This window comes from Taeniopygia guttata, chromosome 1, assembly GCF_048771995.1.
Source record: "Taeniopygia guttata chromosome 1, bTaeGut7.mat, whole genome shotgun sequence".
In the NCBI taxonomy this organism is placed as follows: domain Eukaryota; kingdom Metazoa; phylum Chordata; class Aves; order Passeriformes; family Estrildidae; genus Taeniopygia; species Taeniopygia guttata.
In genome coordinates, this window is record NC_133024.1 from 104,198,316 (window position 1) to 104,212,084 (window position 13,769).

The window sequence follows — 13,769 nt, forward strand, 5'->3', positions numbered from 1 at the left end:
GGTCTTTTTCCTCAGAAGGTTAGTTATTTTACTATTAGGCTTAGTGTACTCACACAGGTTACATACTGAGTCCAACTATATAAAACATCTTTTTATTTGAGACTTTTATCATGTAAAGTTGATGGTTCAAATGCCAGGTAAAAGTCACAAGTCTGTACAATCCATAAGAGTTCCACTAATTTCTTATAAATTTTAAAAATAGCATAATACTCATTCCCCACTCTAATTTTTCAAGGAACATGATATAAATATAATAAAGATATATTTATCTGGAATTTCTTACTGCATTAAGAAGACATGGAAGTTTTATGATTAAGGAATTTGTCAACATTGTGATGTTACTAATTACTAAAGCAAACTAATGAAGCATTCTGAATGCTGGTAAAAGTCCTGAAGATTTCTGCTTCTGGAAAAATATCCTTCTAAAATCATTAATTTCCCTCCAAGTACATGGTATGTAGCTATACAGCATATTCAGTGAGAATTTTTTCACAATTGAAGAAGTCTTTTAAATTTGGAACTTGCTGTAGGTGGGTAGATTTTGTAAGACATTAGGTACAGTCAGTGTTGTGTTCTAACTCAAAATGACATGAAAAATTTATTTAAAGCTCAAGAACCTGTCTAAGTTCTGTGACTTAAAACTGTCACCACTGTAAGTCTTAATTAAAACATGCTTTACTTGTTCATATTGCAAACCCTTAGCCCGTAGAATCACAGAATATTCTGGGCTAAAAGGGACCTTCAAGGATCACTGAATCCACCTCCTGGCCCCGTACAGGATGGCCTCAGATATAACACCATGTGCTGAAAGTGTTTGACGAGAATTTCTTGCAGTTTGTCAAGCTTGGTCATGATCACTCCCTTGGGGAGCCTGTTCCACTGCCCGGCCACCCTCTGTCTGATATTTTTAGCCTTAGCTCAGAAAATTAGTGAAACTTTCTAGTTTGAACCCAAATTGTGACAATGAATGGTTCAGAAGCCTTGCTATTGTCTCCTACAGAGCTGTGCTGAGTGTGATGTTTGCAGGAAAGCCTGATGAGCCTGTAAATATGGCAGGTTGGATGTGACTGGTCCTTGGTGCTGCAGTTCCAGAGAAACAGTCCTATTAGAGACTTTACTGTATTTCTTCAGCTGTGAATGGAGCTGATGCGAGCTGTGGTAGAAACAGAAAATTCTTAATGGGACTGGAAGAATTGTGTGTGTCCCTTCACTTCGCTTCCCGATCCTCTCTCTCCACAGTTGGGTCGAAGGTTCTCAGTAGGCTAAGAAGATAGCAGGAGAGGAAGACAGAGAGAGACAGCAGAAATTATTATTTAATGAGTGTAAGCTTCATAGTCTTCTCCAGGTGTTAACGGGTGAGTAACACACATGATACACCTGAGGTCTGTAAGTGATAAAATTTGAAAGAAAAACATAAACCAGAAAATCTGAGTTATCACAGGAAAAAAAAAAAAGAGAAGACTGAAGATTTTTTTTTCAATCATTTTTGTGCATGAGTATTTTGAATTATATCTTTCAGTCCTGTGGTCTCAAATTTTATTAGGTCCTCAGAAGAAGCTAACAATTTTCTATACAAGCTGTACTATTTTTTAGCTCCTAAGACAGCATTTCCTGCTCACAAGTGACTCTTATCCAAAAGTGTTTCCTAATTCAGTATTTTTGGATTTGCATATTTGCTGCATATCATTGACTTTCAGCTCAAAGCTGTGTGAATTAGCACTTGATATTATGAAGTTTTTAAACTGTTTTCCCTGCAGAGAAACGAAGACAAAGTCCTGCTGTGTTCTGACTTGTTTTGCAATGTAGTTTGTTGTACTAACCTAGAACAACTGGTAACGTGTTTAATGACTATAGAAGCACACACACATTTTTTGTTCAAAGTAGGCTTGTGCTCCCTTCCAAGAGTTTCACTTTTCTTCTGGGTTTTCTCTTGAAGAGGGGAAGCATGATTCAAAATAAATTGTGGTATTCCTTCTTTTACGTGGAAAACTACAAAACCTTGTGACAGAAATAGATAAAAAGCCAAATTAACCATTCTGTTTCAAATTCATAACATTTTTCTTTAAATTATGTTCCCACTCCTTTTGTTGCTGTCAGTAATCCTGCACAGTTTAAACTGAGGTCAGAGTTTTGCTTTACCATTCATAAAACATGAGAGGTTCCAGCTGTCTTTCACATCAGCAAATTGGCTATGCAGGGCCATTAGAAATCAACACGAAAAAAAAAAGTAAAACTAGCTTAGTCATTAAACTGAGTGGATAAATTATAATTCTATATTTGTCACACTCATTCAGAGGAACAATGTCAAATGTCAATAGACACATTTTAGAAGTTGAATCACTAATTTACAACTCCTTTAACTTTTAGAGCAAATTGTATACTGGATATTTTAAGGACATCAACTGTTTCAAGGGCTTGTCTGAGTTAAAGCAGCTTAATTGAATTTCACCATGTTAAACTAAGTAGATACACAGTGCTGGACCTAATTAAGAATGTCCTACATAAGCAGTGTCAGATCTTCTCGTTGTATAGTGTCTATCACATCTTGTTTCTTTGGGAAAGAAATAAAATATTATTAGTTGTCACTCAAACAACTCTATAGATCTTGTTCAGCTCAGAGATACTCAGAAGAATTTTCTTTTGGCTTTTGAATCACCCAGTTCCTATTAGTATTGTTAAACAGTCTTTATTTGCATATTGTCCCCATATAGTGTTGTGAAATGTTCCACAGGTGTAGAGGGCACTGTTCAACATTAACAGGCTGTGTCTTTGTGGGTAAAGATCAGGTTAATAGTAGGAAGAGGCAGGGTAAATTTATTTTCCATCTGTTTGATGCTGATAGAACTTGAGGTGTAAGTAACCTGACCTATATATCAAACCTTTTCTGTTATTTATAGTAACTGTTATTTAAAGAGACTCGAGTTTGGAATTCCCAGAAGCTGAAAAAGAATAGATAAACTACTTAAAATACTCAGGAACTCATTTAATTTAAATCAAAACTTATTCCTTAAAACTTTAAACTGAAACAATGTTAGCTAAAGGGCTTTCATAAAAGGATTAATTCTGTGAGAATTAACTAGCTTGAGCCTAGGTGTTAATCTCTGAAAACTTCCTGAACAGTTAGGGTGGGTTTAAATACCTGAATTCATCAGTAATACCTTAGTTAAATACTAGCTCCATGCTGAAGTGACTTAAAGATACTTCAAAAAGAGAAGTATTTTCTCTTTAATTTTTCTCATAATTAGGTCAGCTTAATTAGAAGAACATTAAATTTTCTGAGAAATTAGAAATTTGAGTGATGTGCATAGGCTGTTTTTTCTTTTGAAATTTTAGGTTAAAAGCTTTGAAAGCATAGAATCTAGAAATATGATAAGTAAGAACCTGAAAAGGGACACTGCTAGGTAAGACTGAGAAGATGTGTGAGATGAGAAAATCAAATACTCAAGGCTATATTTGCAAGATATCTTTCAAGGGTTTCAAGGGTTATGGAGACTGGAAAGAGTCTTTTGCTTAAATCTTTTAAGCAAAAGTTTGGTGCTGCAAACATCTAACAAGAAGATGAAAAATCCTGCAAAGTTATTACAGATAAGGTAAACAGAAGAAACAGTGTGTTTGAAGTAGAACAAATATCCTTAAAAAAACAAACAAACTGTACTTTATTAAATTGTAGAGAAAATGATCAATCAAACTAAATAACTAACTAACTAAAATTTGTCTGAAACTGAATAGAATTAAGTTTTTATTTTTATTAGGAAAAGGCTTTTCACCTTGGGGTGAAAAAGAGGTGGCTGGGCACTGAAATGGGCTTCCCAGGCATGTGGTCACAGCACCAAGCTGACAGAGCTCAAGGAGTGTTTGGAAGCTCCCAGGTACAGGGGGTGACTCATGGGGCTGCCTTGTGCAAAACCAGAAGTTGGAGTGGATATCTTTGTGGCTCCCCTCCAACTCACACGTTCTGTGATGCTGTGTCATGCAGTGAGTGGCTTTAGGAGTTGCCATTATATTTATTGCAATGCCAATAGCTGTGAATTTCAAATTTCTAGTATGAATTCTGAAGCATTTATTAAAAGTAAATCTTCATCTCTCAGTAATTATTTATTTAATTTAATGAGAACTTGTTGTAATATTCTTACTTAAACCGTTGCATAGATTCATCAAAATACTCAGACCAGGAGTTCAGTACTGTCAACCCATTTGTTTGAAAGCTTTGTGTTCATTAAGATGTCCAACAAATTATTATCAAGCTCATTTATGTCATCAAGGCTTAAGAAGAAAGGTTCCATAAATCCATAGTATAAGGGTGAAACTTACTTGCTTACACAAGCAGCATTCTTTTTGCATTTTCTTGCATTATCTTCTGACATTGTGTTTTGTCTGCTTGAATGTGTTTATATGTGTATATATTTATTGAAGGTGTTACAAGTTTGCTAGTGGAATTATGAAACGCTGCTTCTCTGTTGTACAATAAAAGCCGTGATCTTACAAAGTGGAGTAAAATTGATGAGCCAATCAGAGATCCATTTGGAAAGAGAGAGAGGGGACAATGTGCAGGGCTTTTCTCCTTCTCTGTGTCAATAATTATTGCAATAAAGGATATCAATTTACCAACTCCCAGTCATAATTATCAGACTTGGCTGCACCTTTAGTTATGCAAACAAGTGAAATCATAGGATCACCATTTATTTTTGACTCTCTCAAAAGAACTGAAATAGGGGAAACTTGTCAAAATCAATACATGGAGGCAAGGTAGTTTATTTATATCAATCCACTCTACTATACCATCTGTGTTTTCTCACACTTATGAAAACTATTGCTGTAGTCAAGCTTGGTGACAAAAAATAGTTTTCCCAGAAAAATGACTGTAAAGAAAAATGACTGTATTATCTCTGACTTCATTGAAATAATTTCATAGGAACTTTGGCTTTACTATAGGTCCACCTTCTCATATTTAATATGAATTCTGTTCTTATAAATATGTAATGATCTGAGGTGGAAGATGTTCAGTGAAACTAAGAACTTTGATGTTAGGAGCTTTCAAGGACCATAATTAAACCATGAAAAGAAAAGCAATAAAAACGTATTGTAACTTAAGCGTAGATGAAAATTAGTCAGTTCCAGTTTATGGAAAAGTTTATCTTAAGGTTCCTATAATGACCATTTAAATCAGGTGTCACTCATAAATATGACTAGAGAAAACAAGCAAAATATTCTCTCATCTCAAGCTGTGAGACAAAATATTTCAGTGTTATTTTTTGACAAATTAGACATATTTGATTTATAAAAACTAACTTGATTAGAATTTTACCATTCATGAGTGCCATCATAATTTGATGTGAAATCATTACATGTATGAAAAGTAAATTGAGTTTTGTATATTTATCCCGTTAACTTCAATTTATGATGCAGACATGAATCACTAGAAGCAGCAATAGCAAATAAGAGGTTTAAATTTAGCAAATTTAATGTGGTACAATAAATTTTTTCTGTCTCTATTTGAAATGCCAATGTAACTCCAGTTCCTTTATTTGTATTTGTTAGCAAATGGAAGTTTTGCCTTGAAAAATATAAAAGATAAATTTTATTCTACCTTGTATGGTGAATACATTCTGATGTCTTTTGCTGTATTACTTCTAACAGATGGACAGTAAACTAATATTTTTAGAATTATTCCTTAGATCTGAGTTCTAAATTTAATCTTTCCCAATTAAATATTATTCTTATTTGTTACAATAAAATGTTCCTCAATAATTTTGACAGGCAAATGAGTTCCGAATAACTTCAGGCTGGATCTTATCATTAAAACCTTTTTAGCAGTACAGTATCTATTAAGGAGACAAATTAAATCCAGTGGATCAGTTTTTATGCAGAAAAGTTCTCATTCCCAGTTTCAAGCTGGGAGAAATAATATAATCTTACACAAGTATAAATATGCACTTGATTTTGCAAATAGTCATTTAGAGATAGTTTTATCAAGTCTCTCAGAAGCTAAATGCTTCTATTTTGGCATATAAATTAGCAGTCTCATTTTCTGGAATGCTGGCAGCTGCCAATTTTCAATAAAAATCATTGCATAATTTAAAATAAAATTGAATATTTCCTTTATTGCTTATATCCCCAAACTGAAAGCACGACCAGTCATGAAATACCTGGTTCTAAAGCCCACTCAAAGAGAAATCAATTACGAAATTTACAGTGAATTCAGCTGAATGGGAACCTGTTTTTAACAATTTCCAGATTACTTTATACAGGATGTACAGTCATCTTGCATTTACATCTCTGCTCTACAGCTTTAGTATGAATTTTGGATCTGGCTTTCGCAGTCTAACTGGTCTTAGTAGTAAAAATGTATCATATGTCCTACTCCTGTATTAATGGGGGGTTGAATAGCACCCCATTGAGAATTTAGAACATCAGTAAGAGGGTAGTTAATAAGTTTTTATATGGCATCAAACTATTTTTTATCCATATCAATGAATTGACATAAGAGTAAATTAACAAACATACCCAGAATTCTGTTCACCTCTTTATAAATAAAAGACTTCATAATGTAAAAACAGTTAATCTACTCTCTGCATCTACAGAAATTTGCCATGACCATCTCCTTTCATAACCCTTCATTATGACTGGCAGCTCTCTGAGCACACTTTTACTCTTTGGGGGTCAATCCAGTTGGGCAGATAAGGGGGTGCCAGGAATCCTGCCATCCATGTTAATATACTTAAGTTAGATAACAAAAGACACAGTGAAAAAAAATTAGAGCCTTGGCCAATACCCTGAGCAAGGAAAATCTGTCAGAAGGGTTTGAGGGACATCTGAACAGCCAGAATTCAAATTCAAAGTGCAAAACTTTTTTTTTTTTTTTTTTGCCAAATGTGCACGTGCAGTAATCACATGCATGTGAAGATGTACAGTAGGAAGCTCCTTTTTTCATTTAGCCTACCTCCCATTTGCACTTTCTTGTCAAAAATACCATTAGGCCTCTCCATGCATGTAAAAGTAAATATTTAATTTCATCACATATTCTATTTATTTCCTTTGCTCATTCTGAAGAGAACTGTGTTATGACAAAGGTCTATTTTTCATGGTTTTATCAAGGGTATGATTGAATAAGCTTTGAGAGTAGTGTTGATCTCAGGTTTTGTGTACCTGGCTAGAGCTAACAAGGTAAGGATTTTCTCACATACAACTGAGGGGATAAAGGAGAGCTTTGTTCCTAAAATTGTATAAAGAGAATCTCTCATATATTAAAACTGAATTCCATAGGAGGTGCACCAATTTTGATGTGATACCTAATAATGGATATTGGTCACTTTATGGCTCATTTATATAAGTTCTCCTCATGTTTGTCCTTAAAACCCTGCTTCTCACAAAAATGGGACCTGGAAATTTGCATTTCAAAGCTAGTTAACAAATTAAAGAAATAGTCCTTGTTTCACTTTTAGAGTTATGAAATAATGGCACTCTTTATGACACCTATTTACTTAAAAAACTTCTGTATTTTTTTAAATATCTGAAATTATTAAGACTATGAAAAGAGGTGAAACTGTGAGTTATATTAAGCTTCATGGCAAGCCTCCTGCCAAAATAGAACTTTACTCCAGATTTTTCAGCAGAATAAATATGAAGATTTATCACCTATTTGTTTATGTGGATCATTTGTGTTAGTACAGGTTTTGTAATAAAGGTGCTGAGTGTGTAACGCCATTGAAGTGCCTTGAGGTGCTAAGAAGATACAGTACTTTCATTCTACATGTGAGGAGTGTTTTCTTTGGTAAAGCTTTAATTAAGAAAGCAAAAGGAAAAAAAAAGATAAAGAGCAATCAAACAAATAAAATAAAACAAAAAAAACATAATACAAGAAGGTTGTAAATTTCAGTAATAGTTGCCTTTTGTTACAACTGGTGGAGGATAATTTTTAATTGTTCAGTTCAGTTCATTGACATCTACGTAATAAATATTTTATGATGGTGGTAAATCAACTAATTCCAAATGAAACAGAAAATTTCATTTCTTTTCATTTGCGGCACATAAAAAAGATGTTTACTATTGTTTTAGTCAAGTAAAAAATATGAGGCTCTATGGAAAACTACAGACAGTGCATGATGATTATTTGTAACATATAAACATTGCTAAACTTTTTTTTTGAGGGTTTGTTTATAACCCGACCAAAATGTTTTTAATTATTTGAACAGTAGCAATTGAAGTCATTCTATTTTAACACTTGTGGCATGAAATGTTTGAACTATATCTGCATTTGGATTTCAGGTCTTGAAAGAAGCTGGAGTAAATATTATGGTCTCAGCATGATTTATCTTGGTGCATTTATTCTCATTAGATATTTATCACAAACCTCAGGTATCCACGGATCAATCTGTGTTGAAGACATAATTTTAAACAATTAGTTTTAATCTAGGAAGTATTAGCCAAAATATTTTAATCCACAGATGCTAATATTACACTGCAAGCTGTGTACTTGTGGGTTGTTTTTTGTTTGTTTGTTTGTTTGTTTGTTTTGTTTTCCTTATAATTATTATTAACCACTTATTCTCATGGAAGGAAAAACTCTGCTTATATATGATATGTCCTGGCCATTCGCAGGGAAACTAAAATGTTTCCCTGAATGTTTTAAAACCCTAGAAGTCACAAATCCTACAAATAGAGATCTATTATAATAGATCTGTAAGATCTATTGTCTTGTAAGTGACAAGCTAACATGCTTGAGATTCTGATGCAGAGTAAATATTTGGCAGGGCTGTTTAATAATAATAATAACAATAATAATGCATATTTTTAAATTATGAACCTAAGAATTGTAATAGTGATTCTAATGTAATGTGATAGTGATTCCTTTACATCAGAAGTTTGTTCAGCGCTCTCAGAAAGGCAGAGTTTTTGACTGGGGTTTGTCAGTAGTTACTCACTGAAGCCCCAGCTTTAGCAAGACTCAGTGGTGGAACACATCAAGTGAAGCATTATTGATTATATAGATTTTTTGAACATCTTGTTCCAATATTTGGTGAATGCCATACTGAAGAAAGTGTCTGTATTGGTTTAATGAGACACCTCTAACAGGGCAAATTTAACCTAGTAATTTTGAAAGGAGTCTACAGGACTTCTGAATATAATTTAATAAAAACTACTGTGTGAGAGATGATAAATTCAATTTTTTTAAAATTTTGCTTTTAGCCTCTACAAAAGCTGTGTTTAGAAGCAAGTTTATGAATACTGGTTTTTCAATTAATAAGAATATAGATATAAGAATATAATTTCTGTTATATTCTAGTCTTTATAGATTTAGATGCTGTTTTGTTTAAAAGTCTTATTCTGGAAAACTGATAGAATCTGTGACATCCTAGGGAATTAGTGCTAGATACAACTTCATACCTAGAGATGATTATATAATTAAGAAAAAGAAAAACCTCTTAAGATTGAAAAGTTTTGGTGAACTTAGACCTAATTTTATAATAAACCAACTCATTAGCAATTTCACAATATTTCACAATGGGATTTTTAAATATACTTTTTAATGTATTATTCTTTTGATGAACTTTAGGTTTACTTCTGAAACACATTGTGCTCAACAATTTATATTGTACTTTTATATCTGCCTTTTAGATAGATTTGATCTCTGTATATTTTGGCAGTGACAAGAGCAAATGCAAAGGATTTAAAATTTAACATAAAATTTATATTCCTAGGTCTCAGCATTTCCTCAGTTAAGATGATAGAGAGGAGAAGAAATTTCTGTTCCCTGTTCTGAAAGACCGTATTACTGGAGATTCCCTTAAATGATACTGAATTAAGCAAGCAAAGCCTCTCTTTCATAGAATCATAGTGAATATAGAATAAAGTGAATCAGAATGGACCCATCAGGGTCATCAAGTCCAACTCCTGGCTCTGTGCAGGACACTCCAAGAGTCCACACCACATCCTGACCACATTTCTTGAACTCTGTCAGGTTTGGTGCTGTGACCACTTCCCTGGGGAACCTGTGCCAGTGCCCAACCACCCTCAGGGTGAAGAACCTTTTTAAAGACAACAGGCAAAACTAGAATGGTATTCAAAATTAGAAAACCTATTGAGAATTCAATAGAATTAAACTTTTTGTCAGCATCTTCAACCTATTCAAAAGCACCATGATAGTGTGTCTGTCCTAACATTAGGAATACATTCGGGACTGGTTTAATCATCCCTGCAAGGTTTGTTTCAGGTATCTCTATCAAATGCACTGATTTGTTTGCTATCTAAATATTTGGCTTACAAAGGCTTCATTTCAGAGAATGATTAATTGTGTTAATTCTCTTATCTGTGTTTGGTGTATAAAGTCTTGTCTTTTGGAACAATTCGCCAACAAGCACCCAGTGAATGTAGAACTGAGCTTAAAGAGCAATTCCTACAAAAATCCTGTTTTGATTCTGGATTTGGGGTTTTGGTGGGATTTTTTTAATTTGGTTTTGTTTTGTTTTATTTTTTCTGAGTTGTCTTGTTTTGGCAATAAAGACATGGTAGAGAAGAAAACATAAATGGGGAAAAAAAAGGAAAAGTGCGAAATATGAAAAGTTGAGAAAATTGCGAAAGACATGGCTTGGATAGTCAAGCTGTTATAAAATATGCATAAAAGAGGAACTTGCCTGTTTCATTTGCCATGCCTTATGTTTCATAGTGATTTCCATTCCTGAGCGATCAAATAGTTTTCTTTAGATGACACAGAGCATCTGATTGAAGAAAAGAAAATGAAAAAAGTAGATTTTAGGCTGTAATAGGAGAGAGCCAGGATTATCTGCTTCACTCAGATAACTGCCAGCTCACACTGCTTGTAATTGCATAGGGGTCTGAATCTTGGAGCATTGGCTAGAATATTACAAGAAGCAAGATCTAGTCCAGAAAGGGAAAGAATATAGCATAGACAATTTAATAACTTTGTCTTGTTTCTCTCCTAAAGAGCTATATGTAACTTTTTTCCTTCCCTATAAGAATAAATAAAAAATATATTACAGACTTGCGCTATAGCTAATCTTTCTCTTTTTGGTATTTAGTGATCCTTGTTTAATGATAATATTACTTTAATAAAATAATATATAACGTTACTTCTAAGGATGCATTTCATAATTACATTTCTAATATTAGACTGGTTCAATTAACAATTTTCATATACCCTTTACTGGCATATTTCAATTAAGAGAATTTTATGTCTCCACATAAAAACATATAGATATACACACACATTTAATTAAAAAGCCCTCTACTTTTAGTCAATTAAATGTGCTTGGAAAGTGAATAATATATATGCAGATTATTTGCAACTGTTGCTAAGGTTGCAGTTTTAATTGTAATTCTTTATCAGACAGATTTATTGTAAGTTAAATTTGCATTTAAAATATTTTAATCTGCTGACATGGACTCTAGTTAGATTCTATTATAGATTATACTTCCATAAAGTTTCTGTTATTAAACATAATAGTTTAGGGTTTGGATTGTGGTTTTTTTTCTTGGTTAGCTTTGGAACACTTAACTGCTGCTGTATTTTTATGTTCTAAGTGTCTAAAACCTGGATTGAGTCCTCATGTTTCAAACATTATTTGAAAACATTTCTGTCAATTACCAAAGTTTTTTTAGCATGTAGAAAAATGTGTGTCAAAAATAATACTTTTATATTATAATCATACTAGTTTCAGTAGGTAAGAGGATTTGTTATTAAATTGAAGACTTGGCAGTAACTAAGTTATGGGATGAACTTACATGTGTGTGCAGGGAGGAGTTGTGCCTGTAGGGTTCTTCTGTTCAGTTTTCATAAGCAATCAATGAGGCAATAAAATTCTCCAGCCTTCTTTACATTCTTCCTCTTTCTTCTTTTTCCTTTTGTTAATCAATGCATATGCCTTTTAAAGGAAACTTTCAAGAAAATTGAAAATCAAGGCAGTTTAATTTTCTGTTATACTGGTAATGATAAAATGAACAACTTATCTGAATCTTCTGTTTCTCAGTCAAGGGATTTTTTTTTTTTTTGGACACGTCAGTAGCATGGTCCAAATATCATATTTCTGGTATCCTGGGGAGGAAGGTCCTGAATCCCTGAAAAGTAATAAAGTTGTGACTAATGGGTTGCTGGTAAGCAGACAGATTTCATGTGGGCAGCAATGTCTAGAAGTGAAAAATTATGCTATAGTTTTCCAATTGTTTTTTCATGTCATAGACTTCTAATACTATTTTGGAAATTATGATAAAAAAAACTCTAACTTTTTTTCTAAAACAAACATTTTAGTTTTTATTATCAGTAGTACTGATAATTTTTAATATTTTTCAGATTCTGTTTTATTTTTTATATTTTTCAGCTTGTGTTCTGCTTTAGTGTGTAAGTCTAGGCTCCATATTAGGGGATGGTGAGCTCTTTTCACAGAGTAGGGAGACAAAACAATTCCTTCTCCAGCTGAGGACCAAGGACAACAGATCCAGATGTCAGGCCCCAGAGCATAAACAATAGTGGACTAAAGAGAGAAAACAAGAAGGATGGGACTTCATGGGCTAAAGTTGTAATTGGACAATTAACTCCAATATGCTAATGGACCAGAACTTATAAAAGTGAGAGACCTTGTGTGACCATTTTGGTTCATCTTGGGTGTAGCCCAACAGACACAACAGAATACAATATAAAATTTCACCCCAGAAAAAGACAAAACTATCCAAAGAACTCTTATGCTGACATTAGTGATACTCGGAAGGACTAGACAATCATGCCACGTTTGAAACTGAGCTCTTCAGAGAAGGTTGTTCAAAGTGGTTTTATTTTTCAACACCAGAATTGCAGGGTGTTTTAGATATAAAAATATTGTTAAAAAATATAATGACACAGTAATTTTAGAATGTATATTTGATTTCTTTCTTCTCATACTTTACTATCAACAGGTTGATATTTCAAGGAACATTTTGTTAATACTGTGTTTTGGTACCAGAAAGTAAAAGCATTTAACTTCATTTCATGCAAGAGTTTTGGACTAGGATGTTATCAACACAGTATGATGTAAACAAAACTTTTAAACCATTGCTCTTTAACCTGCTAACTGCCTTTTTTTTTTTTTTTGATGAAAATATGTTTCAAGCAAAATTTATGTGATTTCTACCAGTACTTTAAATAAGACAAGTTTTTTTGTTTTTTTTTTTTTTTTTTCCTTGACATTTTTGAAGAATTGTACTGGCAAAAGCTCTGGACTTGTAGTTAGCTGAGGATGTATACGATGTAGTATTCTTTCTGAAAACTTCTGACAGGCAAGGGAGCTCTAAGCAAGTGGGGGATAGACTTACACCTTAACAATTGCTGAATTAAAATGACATGCATGAGAGAAGCTTCTCCTTTTAAAACCTACCCCAAAAAATTAGCAGAACATAAAGAAACTGAATTTTTTGTATAATCCTGCAAGTGTCCTGGGCATCATGGTACTATGCAGAATGGGGGGGCGGGGGGATGGGGGTTGACTCTGTTTACTTTTAGCTCTGTGTTAGCATGCTTTAATGCTTTGAAAATAAAGAAATTTGGACTCGAGTAAGTTATGATTAGGAAAATATTTTCACAATAAGAAAACATAGAGGAAATCATTATGGCTACAGAGGCTTAGAGTGGAATAAACTATAAAAGAATAGAGTGATGTAAGAGTACAAAATAAATTAGAGGGAAAAGAATAAGATTTTTTTCTGCCATTGCAGTTCTCATAAAAATAAATATATGGTAGGTAAAACACATGTTGCCATTGCAGTTCTCATATAAATAAATATAT

General features: G+C 33.2%; 1 protein-coding gene and 1 long non-coding RNA gene across 5 annotated transcripts in view; both read left to right on the forward strand.

The window, feature by feature from the left end:
* The window catches only part of IL1RAPL1 (interleukin 1 receptor accessory protein like 1), a 676,860-nt gene that overhangs the window by 306,179 nt on the left and 356,912 nt on the right, over window positions 1-13,769 (forward strand). The window lies entirely within an intron of this gene.
* The window catches only part of LOC140684936 (uncharacterized), a 54,491-nt gene that overhangs the window by 31,807 nt on the left and 8,915 nt on the right, over window positions 1-13,769 (forward strand). Inside the window, exon 1 of the long non-coding RNA XR_012057958.1 lies at window positions 1-13,724. This exon is cut by the window's left edge and continues 31,807 nt beyond it. This is a non-coding gene — a long non-coding RNA (uncharacterized lncRNA). The remainder of the gene's footprint in view (window positions 13,725-13,769) is intronic.